Source organism: Equus przewalskii, chromosome 2 (genome assembly GCF_037783145.1).
Source record: "Equus przewalskii isolate Varuska chromosome 2, EquPr2, whole genome shotgun sequence".
Lineage (NCBI taxonomy): Eukaryota > Metazoa > Chordata > Mammalia > Perissodactyla > Equidae > Equus > Equus przewalskii.
In genome coordinates, this window is record NC_091832.1 from 100,731,960 (window position 1) to 100,743,270 (window position 11,311).

Here is an 11,311-nt window from a genome sequence, read left to right on the forward strand (position 1 = left end):
TAGTGAAAGTATAATGAAAACAGTCCAACTGCTGCGCTTGCCTCACTCATGGGGGAAGACCTTCGCCCTTCCAATGAGGAGAAAGGAGATGAGAGCAAGGTAAGGTGGGAGTAAATCACCTTTCTTATATAAGAGATGCAAGAGCAGGCATCTTAATTCCTTCTGTGTTTTAGTCATGTTGGTAGTGGAGAGAGTTCAGGCCGGGAAGGGGGTCTGCTGCTTTCTGGTGACCAGGGTGACCTTGAGCAAGAACCTCGCTGAGCCTAATTTTCCTCATTTGTAGAAAGCGACTAATAGTGCCTACCACATGGATGAGAACTAAGATAAAAGCCACTAACTCCATGACATATACCACACACTATTCCCTTCTTCCGCTACTTTGCCGTGGTAGAAAGACATTTTAAGTATCTTTTTAGGTGGTATATAATTTTCTTCTTATTTAAAGTAGCAATCTGAATAACCTTTTGTTAGTTAAACTGATAGTCCTAAGTCTGAAAAATGTTTACTAGCTTTCCCACAGTTTATCGGTAACAAAGTGTTGATGCATTTAGTAAAGAGCATCAACGCAATATTGAGGTTCAGCAATAATGCCAGGAGTCATAGATCCACATTTATTAATATTCTCACATGCCCAACTCATAATTTACTTAGAATCTGGACTCGTCGGGGGGAGGTTATCCTGAAATAATTTACATAACTTGCTTAATCTGTAGATGAAGTGACAGAGATGGAACTGAGTGATTACATTAAATTGAAAACACCTCGTTACTGACCACCTTCACCGTAGAACAGTAAGCACATTGTGTGTAAGTTAACTATCCCCATCTGGAAGCAAAATTGAAAATGCTGGATTACAGCAAGAGTTCACCAGTGTGTTTCCTGTTTAGCTTTATAGATTTGTGTGCATTGTTTTAGTTAACCTTATTTCAACTGCCATGGAATAATTCAGAATCATCTCACCAATTCCTTAAAATAAATTATTCTCTTATTATCTATCTATCTATCTATCTACCTACCTACCTATCTACCTACCTACCTGCCTATATATAGAGAGAGAGATCTCTCTGTATATACAGGAGCTACATATATATATGAATATATATGATATAATCTCCAAAGATTTAGATCAATATATCTATGTTTAAATCTCTATAAATATGTTCAAAGATATAGATATCTCTCTCTCTATCTATATCTATTGGTCTGTTTCTCTGGAGAACACTGAGTAATAACTACTATTTCCTAATTATTAGTATATGAGACTTCAAAAGTTTTACTTTATTTTTGTAATTAAATGACAAATCCTTTCTTGATTTGGTTCAAGACTTAATGCTTAATTTGATATGGCCACCTGGGCTTCAGTTGCTGAACCATGAAAAAGATTTCAGCCATGAAATGTAATTCTTTTACCAATATGCCTCCCATTGTTCCAGATAAAATCTAAATTAACTTTGTATCTAGTTTCTGAAATAAGATTTCATCAGAAGTCATCAAACTGACCAAGAGGAAAGATGAGCACAATTAATCTTTCCACTCTCCATGATGCCAAAGCCAATGTGAAATTTAGGAAAAGAGCATAACCTAGTAATTTCACTCAAAATCACATTAACACTAAGATTTATTTTTAAAAATATTTTTAAATTACTTATAAATAAATTTAACAGAAGTAACACGAAATCATTTTCTTTGGGTGGAAAAAAACCCATCAAACATTGCAGCTAATGGAATATTTGAATTGACCCTGCCCCACCTTCAATTCCTGGTTCCTTTCCAAAGACAATCATGATTTTCAGTTCAGTGTGTACCTTTCTGACCTTTTTTCTAAGCATTTACATTCATAAAGCTGTACCTGTGGAAATACTGCAAATCTTAAGTTCCAGAATCTGTAGACAAACTGCCTGGGTTTGAATCCTAGCTGTGTGCCTTTAGGCAAGACACTCAGCTTCTCCATGTCCCAGTTTTCAAATCTGTAATATGGAAATAACAGTAGTACCCAATTTGTGGGGTTGTTTTGAGGATCAAATGACTTCATCTATGCAGCTCTTAGAACAATGTATGGCACATAGTAAGCACTATAAAGTATTACCTATGATCATTTTCACCTCCCCTCTTTTTTCTTTAATCAAATGGCATCCTACTGTACTTTATTTTGTAAAATTGTTTGTTTAACCCGTTCATGTATTTTGGAAATATTTCCATAAAATTACAGATAAAACTTACCTCTTTTTAACTTCTTCCACATCTGAGATTTCCACAAGTCTCATTTTCCACATAATGATTTCAAACAGCTCCTTAGTACCTAGAAAAAATATCTACATTTACTCAAAGAATTTATCCTTTTTTTTATATGATTCAGTGAACTGAAGTATCTGGGAAAAAAAAGTGGTAAACTAAAGGCATTATGGAAATATTTGTACAGATGTCTTCACTGGATATCAGATGGGGAAGGAGATAAGCCCCTCCCATCACCTGGAACATATCTGTTACCACCTTTAGTAGCGTCCATTCGTCTTTGAGTCTTGGCTTGCATTTACTAAAGATGGTGACTCACCAGAGATGCAAGCAGTCGTTGGCAACGTTACCATACTCTGGCTGTCCTATTTCTCCCTTCTTCCAGTAACTTGAGATGCTATCTCACCACCTTGAAGGAAGCTGCATGTGTGTCTAAAGAGAGGCAAGGAGAGACGAATGAATGGCATGAGTGAAGCGGATGTTTACATTGCGCATCTGCTTCCTTTTGAAGTTCCCTTGCGAGGGCATGTCCTCCTTTGGACCCAAAAAGGATCAGGAACTGCTACCACCACATCTCATGCTGTTGGCATCCTTCCCCAGAGGAAGTGAAAGGGCAATCGGAGAGGGGTAAAGGGAGAATGAGTGAGGGCACTTCTCCAATCTTCCCAACATTACCCTCAGGCTGCTCCTTAAGTGGACTCCCTTGTAGACACAGGGCCTGGCACAAAGCTGGCGTTCAGCAAATGTTTGCTCATTAAAGGAATGAATCCATTAAACTTTTACTTGCCACAGCAGGACAAAGCATATTTCACATTTTAAAAAAGTGGGGGAGGGGGTTCTGTAATATCAACATCTATTTATGTCTCTCTCTTCCCCCCTCTCTTAGATCCTCACCCTGTTGCATGAGGTCTTAGGAGTAGAAACAGAATCTTATCTATCTTTGTGTCTCTGGCCCAAGGATAGTATCTGTTCGTAAATATGAATGAATGGATGAATGAATTTAGCTAAATTAGGTATGTCCTAAAGCAACGCTTACTCTTTAGATTAGTTCCAGAAACACAAACGCCCAGAGGGGGCTCCAAAGGGTATGCCACCTGAAGTAAAGATCACTCCAGCTTCTTTCAGGGCAAACCCACCTTTATGAGACTGGGTCGGAACTAGTCAGCTTGTGAATCTTTTAGGAAGTGGGGAACCAAGGCAGATGTGCCGGGGCATTTTGACATTTTGCCATCCACAAAGCTGGGAAGTACCCCTCATTCTTAACCAGATGGTATACGAGCTAATGTTTCTTCCCAGTCACATGTCTGAGCTGATGCAATTGTGTTCCAGAGGTTATAAGAGAAAAGTTGTTGGCAATCACATCTGAAAGAGCCAATGCCTTGTTTCTGTTTATGTGGCAAAGGTTTTCACAACAATCAGCCTTCTCAAGAACTATACACACAGCTTGCCTGACCAGGCCCCAGTGGGAGACAGGGCACGAGCCATGGTCAGGCAGAAAACACTGTTTGCACTCTGAGAATAACATCACAGTCAGCACACTCGCCAGGGTGCACAGAGGATGACAAACATATACTGTGCCTTGAAAGAAGAACAGAAATCTGAGTCCTGGTGAGAGTATTCAAGTGGATCCCAAAGCTAAATGAATGGTGTGTTTCATCATTCAAAAGTAGCTAGTAAAGGAATAGGATGGAACATTCCAGGGGGCCCAGCAAGGATATTGAACTTTTCATTTCTACAAATGGTACTATAAATGTGTCAGTTACGAGTCAGGATGAAATAAAATGGTGTACTATCAGATGATTGCTTCCTTTGCGTACCACACCTTGCAGGTTCACATTTATCCAACTCAGTTGGCAGAAAGGAAGCCAGCAGCAGATTATGGGATCCAAAACCAACCCATAAACAAGATCTCAGTCCCCAGAGAATCCTGGGAAGGACAAGGCTCATCTGATTTGTTAGGGCAGAAAACAAGGCAACTCCAAGAAAGGAAAGGAGCCAAAAGAGCATTTTTCAAATGAATTCCCCTGCTTCCATTCCTAGGAGCATAGACTTTTACTTTCCTGGTGAGATCACAAGAACTGAGTGTGTAAACTCCAAACTCTTAGGCATTGATTCTTCAGAGGACGTTACAAACACCAGCCCCATTTCATTCTGGATGTGGTATTTAAACTAATGACATTCAAAATTTTTCTCCAAACTGGCTTCATTTCTGAACATGAACTTTGCAGTCACCAGGACTGCGCTTGCAGTTAAGTTCAGCCTTATCATGCTGAAATGAACCATGTACTGTGAACTTCACATAAAGAAGAGAGAATTTCACAAAAGTCTTACCGATTTTTAGGCCTTAGATAAAGTATGGCCCTAGGCTACTCAAAAGTCATACTCTTTATTTGTCCCCTCATACAAAGCAGGGCCTAAATTTATGGGGCTCTGAAAATGGGTTTCTTACTTGGGCATCCACCAGGACGTTGAAGCAGCCAAAAAATAACTCATGGGAGAGAGTCAGTCAGACACCCTCTCTGGAAGTTCTCAGTCTTTCTGGAACATTTCTCACAAAAATGTGAAAACTTTGTTCACAACAGCCCCCTTGCAACCACATGGAGCAGGTACATATTCGAACTATGTACTCAAGAATACAATATATAGAACTTCGTCCCTTTTCTATAACCCAACTCAATCTCTATTCTGAACTTGCATTTCCCTTTGCGATGGATGTAAAATGGCTCCAAATTCTTTGTAGCTCCTCACATCAAGAAGTGAAATCTATTTGCCCACCCCTTGAAGCTGGACTGGGCCTGTGACTTGCTTTGACCAACAGAATGCAGTAGAAATGCCACGTGACTTCTGAGCCTGGCCTTAAGAGGCACCCCAGCTTCTGCTTTTATCCTCTTGGAAAGCTTCCATCATTGTGCAAAGAAAACCAGGATGAAAGACTTGTGGAGAAAGAGGCCCAGCCATCCCACCTGAGGCACCAGACGTGTGAGTGAGGCCATCTTGGGTGGTCCAGCCCTCGGCAATCCCCGGATAACTGCAGCTGCATGAGCAACCCCAGGCAAGCATGACAGAAGAGCCACTCCAGCTGAGCCCTGACACAGCATTGCCTTCCCATAGAAACTGTGAGCAAATGAATGATGGTTTTTTGAGCCATTAACTTTTAGGTTGATTTGTTATGGAGCCATGGATAACTGATACACCCCTGGTGGTTGATAACGTAATCTTAGTCAATTCCAGAAAAGTGAGTTTGGTTTTTAATCAATTCAGAATTTCCTCATCCATGGCCTTCTCCTTGAGGTGGCATCTGAAGTTTCACACAGCTCCTATATCTAAGATCTGAACAATGTATTTAATAAGCTCAAGCCATTATATAAAACTCTACATCCAACAGAGAATACACTTTCTTTTCAAGAACAAATGAAAAATTTACAAAAATACTTCATGCGTTAGGTCAAATGACAGTCCAAATAATTCTGAAGGATTGCTCTGCAAACTAAATTATCTTCCTATGATACAATAAATTTAGCGGTCAGCAACCAAAAGATAGCTTTTTTAAGTCCCATATGTTTAGAAACTGAAGATATTACTAAATATAAGGATTTCAAGTGATAACGGAAACACTATATGCCAAAATCTATGAGATTCACTTATGCAATACTTAGAAGGAAATTTATAGCTTTAAATAAATTTTTAGGAAATAAGAAATATTAAAATGAATTATCTAGATCTTTAAGCTAGTTTGGTTTGTGCTTTCTGGAAGATGCAATCAAAAGTATACTCATGATGCTGGGCCCTTAGTTTTTATAAAGGTTGTCATCCCGGATCCCATCCTTGATTGATTTTGAAAGTCTACAGATCTTCTCTTATACAACTACAGAGAATATCTGAATGTCAGGCCAGGCAAAATTTTAGGTATTGAATTCTCTCCTGCTCAGCTTTTTGAAAAATTTCAGCTTTATTGAGGCATAATTGACATATAAAATGGTAAGATATTTAAAATATCCATCCTGGTGATTTGATATATGTAGACATTGGGAAAGGATTGCCTCCATCTAGTTAATTACCACATCCATCAGGCTCCTGCTCAACTTTGATCAAAAGTCCAACTGAAGAAAATATGCAAGGAATCCATCTTGAAGGACGTAGTTACTCCAGGTCTTTAGATAGCTCACTTTGATTCCCTGGATTATCACAGAGTTGCATAGGAAATCTATTGTCTTCCTTCACATGACCTTTCTGAATTGTGTATACTGTTATACCTTTGGTTTACATGGAAGAACGGTAGAAGAAAATACAGATAGAACCTACTATTGTGTTTATTGAGGAATGTTGTTAAAGATGTCCCTGTGTCACTTGATGCCCACATATGAAAACCCATACAAATGTCTTATAGACCTAAATAACAAGAAAAGGTTTCTTTTTCCTAAGAAACTGAGTTGTTATTGTTTCGATGGAATATGAAGTTTTAACCCATCACGTTTCTCTTTTTAAGCAGCTCAAAAAAAATATTTGCAGTCCACTTTTAATAACCATACACTTACTCTGTGACCTATAAATCTATATGCTCTCCTAGCTTTAAACCTTTTGTTTTTTAAATTTCCATTAGCATAACGTCAAAATTCTTGTAAATTATCTCGATTCCATTATAGAATGAAGTAGGGAAGTATAAATTAAAAATACAAAAAAATTGATATTTTGGGGAATCCTTGAACTAGAATGTAATCTTCATATAATGCCATCCATATGGTCTTTCAAGCTAGCAAGTTATATCTGACAGTTAGTTTTCACTCCACTTAGTGCTTTTTGGTTTTCAGGACAAGAATATTATCCACCAAGGTGTCTTATCTGACTGGTCTCAGGCTCTTTAGAGGCTGTCAGTGGGGTGAATGACAGGCATCTTAACATCAGGTGTTTCTTGCAACCTCTGTGAACATTTGATCAGGGGTAACCTGAGGGGGAGCTGGGAAGGAAGATAGCTCTCCCCGGGGGGCCCATGCCCCTCCCCCACCTACACTGGATAGCTCTTTTGCACATAGCAATCCTCCTTCTCCGGGTGTCAGAATGTTCTTAATCTTATTATAAATCAGATCATTTTGATAACTGCTCCTCTCAAGGAAAATGAGATTCACCAAATTTAGATAAGTCAAACCGGAATTACTCTTTCTAGACAGACACTTAACGGTGTTAGAGTGTGATTTAAAGTCTTATAATTGTATAGAATCTCTCACAAGAAAAGTATTGGACTTTCTGTGCTTTGTTTTGTTTTTAAATGTGTGAAAGTTCACTTCCACTGCTTAAAAATAACAAAAACATTTTGGTGTCTCCTCCTGACTTCCTGGGCCCGAAATATAGAAGCTAGTTCCTTTCCTCTCTCTCCTTTTTATTAGTCACTAAATCACAAAATGTATGCTTCCTGGAGAAATCTTTGATGTTTCTTGACTTAACGGATTTGGAGTGGCAGGAGGAGGGCGTTACAGACAGGAAGAAGAGCAAAGGCGTATGGGGGACTCGGGACGGTCCCCTGAGAACACTGTGCCAGTGGTGTGGGGAACATTAAAAAGGCATGTTTAGCAAGTTAAAATAACAATGAGATACCACTCCACACCTATTAGAATGGTCAAACTGCAGAACACTGTCAACACCTAAAGCTGGTGAGGATGTGGAGCAACAGGAGCTGTCATTCATTGCTGGTGGGGATGCAAAATGGTACAGCCACTTTGGAAGACAGTTTGGCAGTTTCTCACAAAACTAAACACACCGTTACCATTACAATCCAGCAATTATGATCCTTGGTATGTACCTAAAGGAGTGGAAAACATGTCCAAACAAAAACCTGCAGATGGATGTTTATAGCAGCTTTATTTATAATTGCCAAAATCTGGAACCAACCAAGATGTCCTTTGGTAGGTGAATGGATAAATAAACTGTGGTACATCCAGGCAATGGAATTTATTTAGCACTAAAAGTAAATGAGCTACCAAGCCATGAAAAGACACGGAAGAACCTCATATGCATATTACTAAGTGAAAGAAGCCAATCTGAAAGGCTGCATACTGCATGATTCCAACTATATGACACGTGGAACAGGCAGAACTACGGAGGCCGTAAAAAGATCGGTGGCAGCCAGGTTTGAGGGGAGGGATGAATAGGTGGAGCACAGAGGATTTTTAGGCAGTGAAAATACTCTATATGATACTATAATGATGGATACATGTCATCATACATCTGTCCAACTCATAGAATGTACACCAAGAGTGAACCCGAATGTAAACTATGGACTTTGGGTGATTATGATGTATCACTGTAGGGTCATCCTTGGTAAAAAATGTACCATTCTGGTGAGTGATGTTGATAATAGGGGAAGCCGTGCCTCTGAGCCGGCAGGGGGCATATGGGAAAGCTCCGTACCTTCCTCTCAATTTTACTGTAAACCTAAAACTTCTCTAGAAAAACAATGTCTTTTTACTTTTTAAAAAGGCACATTTGGAAAGCTTCCGGAAAATCCTCTGGAAGGGTACCCAGGAAATGAATGAGGGAACTGGAAAGACAGGTAGGGAGGAAGACTTTTCTCCATATACAGATGTGAATTTTGAGCCATGTGAATGTAATGTCTATTCTAAAAAGAAATAAAATTATTTATTAAATATATTACGATTCCAATTTGGAAGGCCTAAATGCTAAGGAGTTTCTTTTCGCAATACTGAACACATGATTAAAGTGGTATTTACGAAAGGAGGGTCTGGAATCAGAGGACAGGCTAGGGAAGGGCAGGAGGGACTGGAGGCTTCTCTGGACACTTTGAAATCAGAGGCCTAAACTTTTATTTATAGCCCTGGCTAGCGGCTTGCACCTAACAGGCTCTGACATCCGTTGTGGCTGTTATTGCTGTGGTTAATGATGATAACGTCAAGGATGGTAAGGGCTTGTGGTTAATGGTGATGATAATGTGGATGATGGTTGAGAGCTCGTAGTTAATGGTGATGATAATGTTGACGATGGTGAGGGCAGTGAGGGCGATGATACCGTTTGGTATGGTAGGGATGCAGGAAGCTTTCGGAGTCATTCACTCGGAGGTGACAGTGGACATTCATCCTATCTACTCCTCTTTATCCTGCCTTCCATTCTGACAACCATTGCTCAAGGTGAGAGTGCTTATCTTGCTGCTGATTTTCATTTCTTTCTAGTCTATAGGATCCTTTACACAGTGATGTCACCTATCTCCTCCAAAGATCCATCTCTTTCCCAGAATGCCACAGTGAGTCCCAAAGGCTGCTTAAATCAAAACTTCTCACTGGTTGTTTTCCCTCCCTAAACTCTCTTTTCTCCCTTAATACAACACAACAGCCCCTGGCCCTCCACTCCAGTGGGGAAGCTGCCTGTCCTTTAAATGCGGTTATTACAGGAATCCTTGCCCATCCTTTCTGCCAGGCTTTTCATCTCAAAATTCTGCTCAAGCAGCACCTTCACTCAAAAAACATTGTGTCACATACCTTTTTAAATCCTGCCAAAAACAATGAATAAAATAGAGTCTTTGTTACTGAGAAACTCACAAACGGTGGAGGAGTATGAGAACAATCCTTAGTGAACAACCCACTATAGTCCAGAGTGCTTTAAAACCGCCTCCCGTAGGAGCAGAGAGGACAGAGCAGTCAAAGAATAATACAAACACCTTAGGTACATTCAGAATTTTCCAGTTCAAAAAATGCTTTTTAACCCTCACAACAAGACTGTGAGGGGATGCTCTTCCAGTTCTTAACCAGAAAAGTTGAGATCGACAAAATAAGAGTATGAGTTTTGGAGGTGACGGGCTGGGTTTTAAATTCTGGCTCTTCTACTCATTGGGTAAGTTCTTGAGCGAGTTATTAAGCTAAGATTCAGTTTCCTTACACGAAACATTAGGTTAGTAACAGTACCTACCACACAGGATTGCCACGGGGATGAAATGAAAAAAGCGTATTAAAGCTTTCTCACGGAGTCTGGTAAATAAGGAGTACTCAATATTCTTTTGCTCTTTTCTCTCTTCTTATTCCACAGCCTCTCCGTGAAGCTGTCTCCAACTCACTCCTCTTGGTTTGAGCCACTCAAGTCCTGTCCCCCTCTTTCCAACTGGCTTTTTGATAATTTTCTGAGAAATTGTTTCTGTTTCTCTCTGTCTGTAAACCAACTAGTTCATAGTGTTTTGTTTTATGTTCCAATTTTTTTTTTCCAGGAAGATCAGCCCTGAGCTAACATCTGCCGCCAATCCTCCTCTTTTTGCTAAGGAAGACTGGCCCTGAGCTAACATCCATGCCCATCTTCTTCTACTTTATACGTGGGATGCCTGCCACAGCATGGCTGGACAAGCGGTGCCATGTCCGCCCCCGGGATCTGAACCAGTGAACCCCGGGTCGCCAAAGTGGAACATTAGAACTTAACTGCTGCGCCACCAGGCTGGCCCCTTCCAATTTTTTTATAGTGGTAAAATACATGCACCATAAAAATTTACTATTTTAACTATTTTTAAATGTACAATTCAATGGCACTAAGTACATTCACAATATTGTGCAACTATCTGTTTCCAAAACTTTTTCATCAACCCAAACAGAAACCCTGTACCCACTAAGCGATAACTCCCTATTCCCCCTCCTCCCAGCCCCTGGTAACTTCTGTTTTAGTTTGTTTCTATGAATTTGCCTATTGTAGGTACCTCATATGGGTGGAATCATACAATACTTGTCGTTTCGTGTCCGGCTTCTTTCAGTCAGCATAATGTTTTCAAAGTTCATCCATGCTGGAAGCATGTATCAGATCTCCATTTCTCTTTCTGGCTAAATAATATACCGCTGTATGGATAAACCACGTTTTATCCATTTATCAATCAATGGACATTTGAGTTGTTCCCACCTTTCAGCTATTATGAATAATGTTACTGTGAACATTGGTGTACAAGAATCTGTTGGAGTCCTTGTTTTCAATTCTTTTAGGTATATACCCAGGAGGAGAATAGCTGGGTCGTATGGTAATTCTATGTTTAACACTTTGAGGAACTGCCATGCTGTTTTCCACAGTGGTTGCACAAGGGTTCTAATTTCTCCACAACCTAACA

General features: G+C 39.8%; 1 long non-coding RNA gene across 1 annotated transcript; it reads right to left on the bottom strand.

Annotated features, from left to right (window-relative positions):
- Positions 1–1,563: 1,563 nt before the first annotated feature.
- LOC139081815 (uncharacterized) lies at positions 1,564–2,696 on the bottom strand. Its single transcript, XR_011537173.1, has 3 exons — positions 2,552–2,696; positions 2,221–2,299; positions 1,564–1,967 (listed from the first exon to the last, which is right to left on the bottom strand). It is a non-coding gene; the product is annotated as an uncharacterized lncRNA (long non-coding RNA).
- Positions 2,697–11,311: the final 8,615 nt, after the last annotated feature.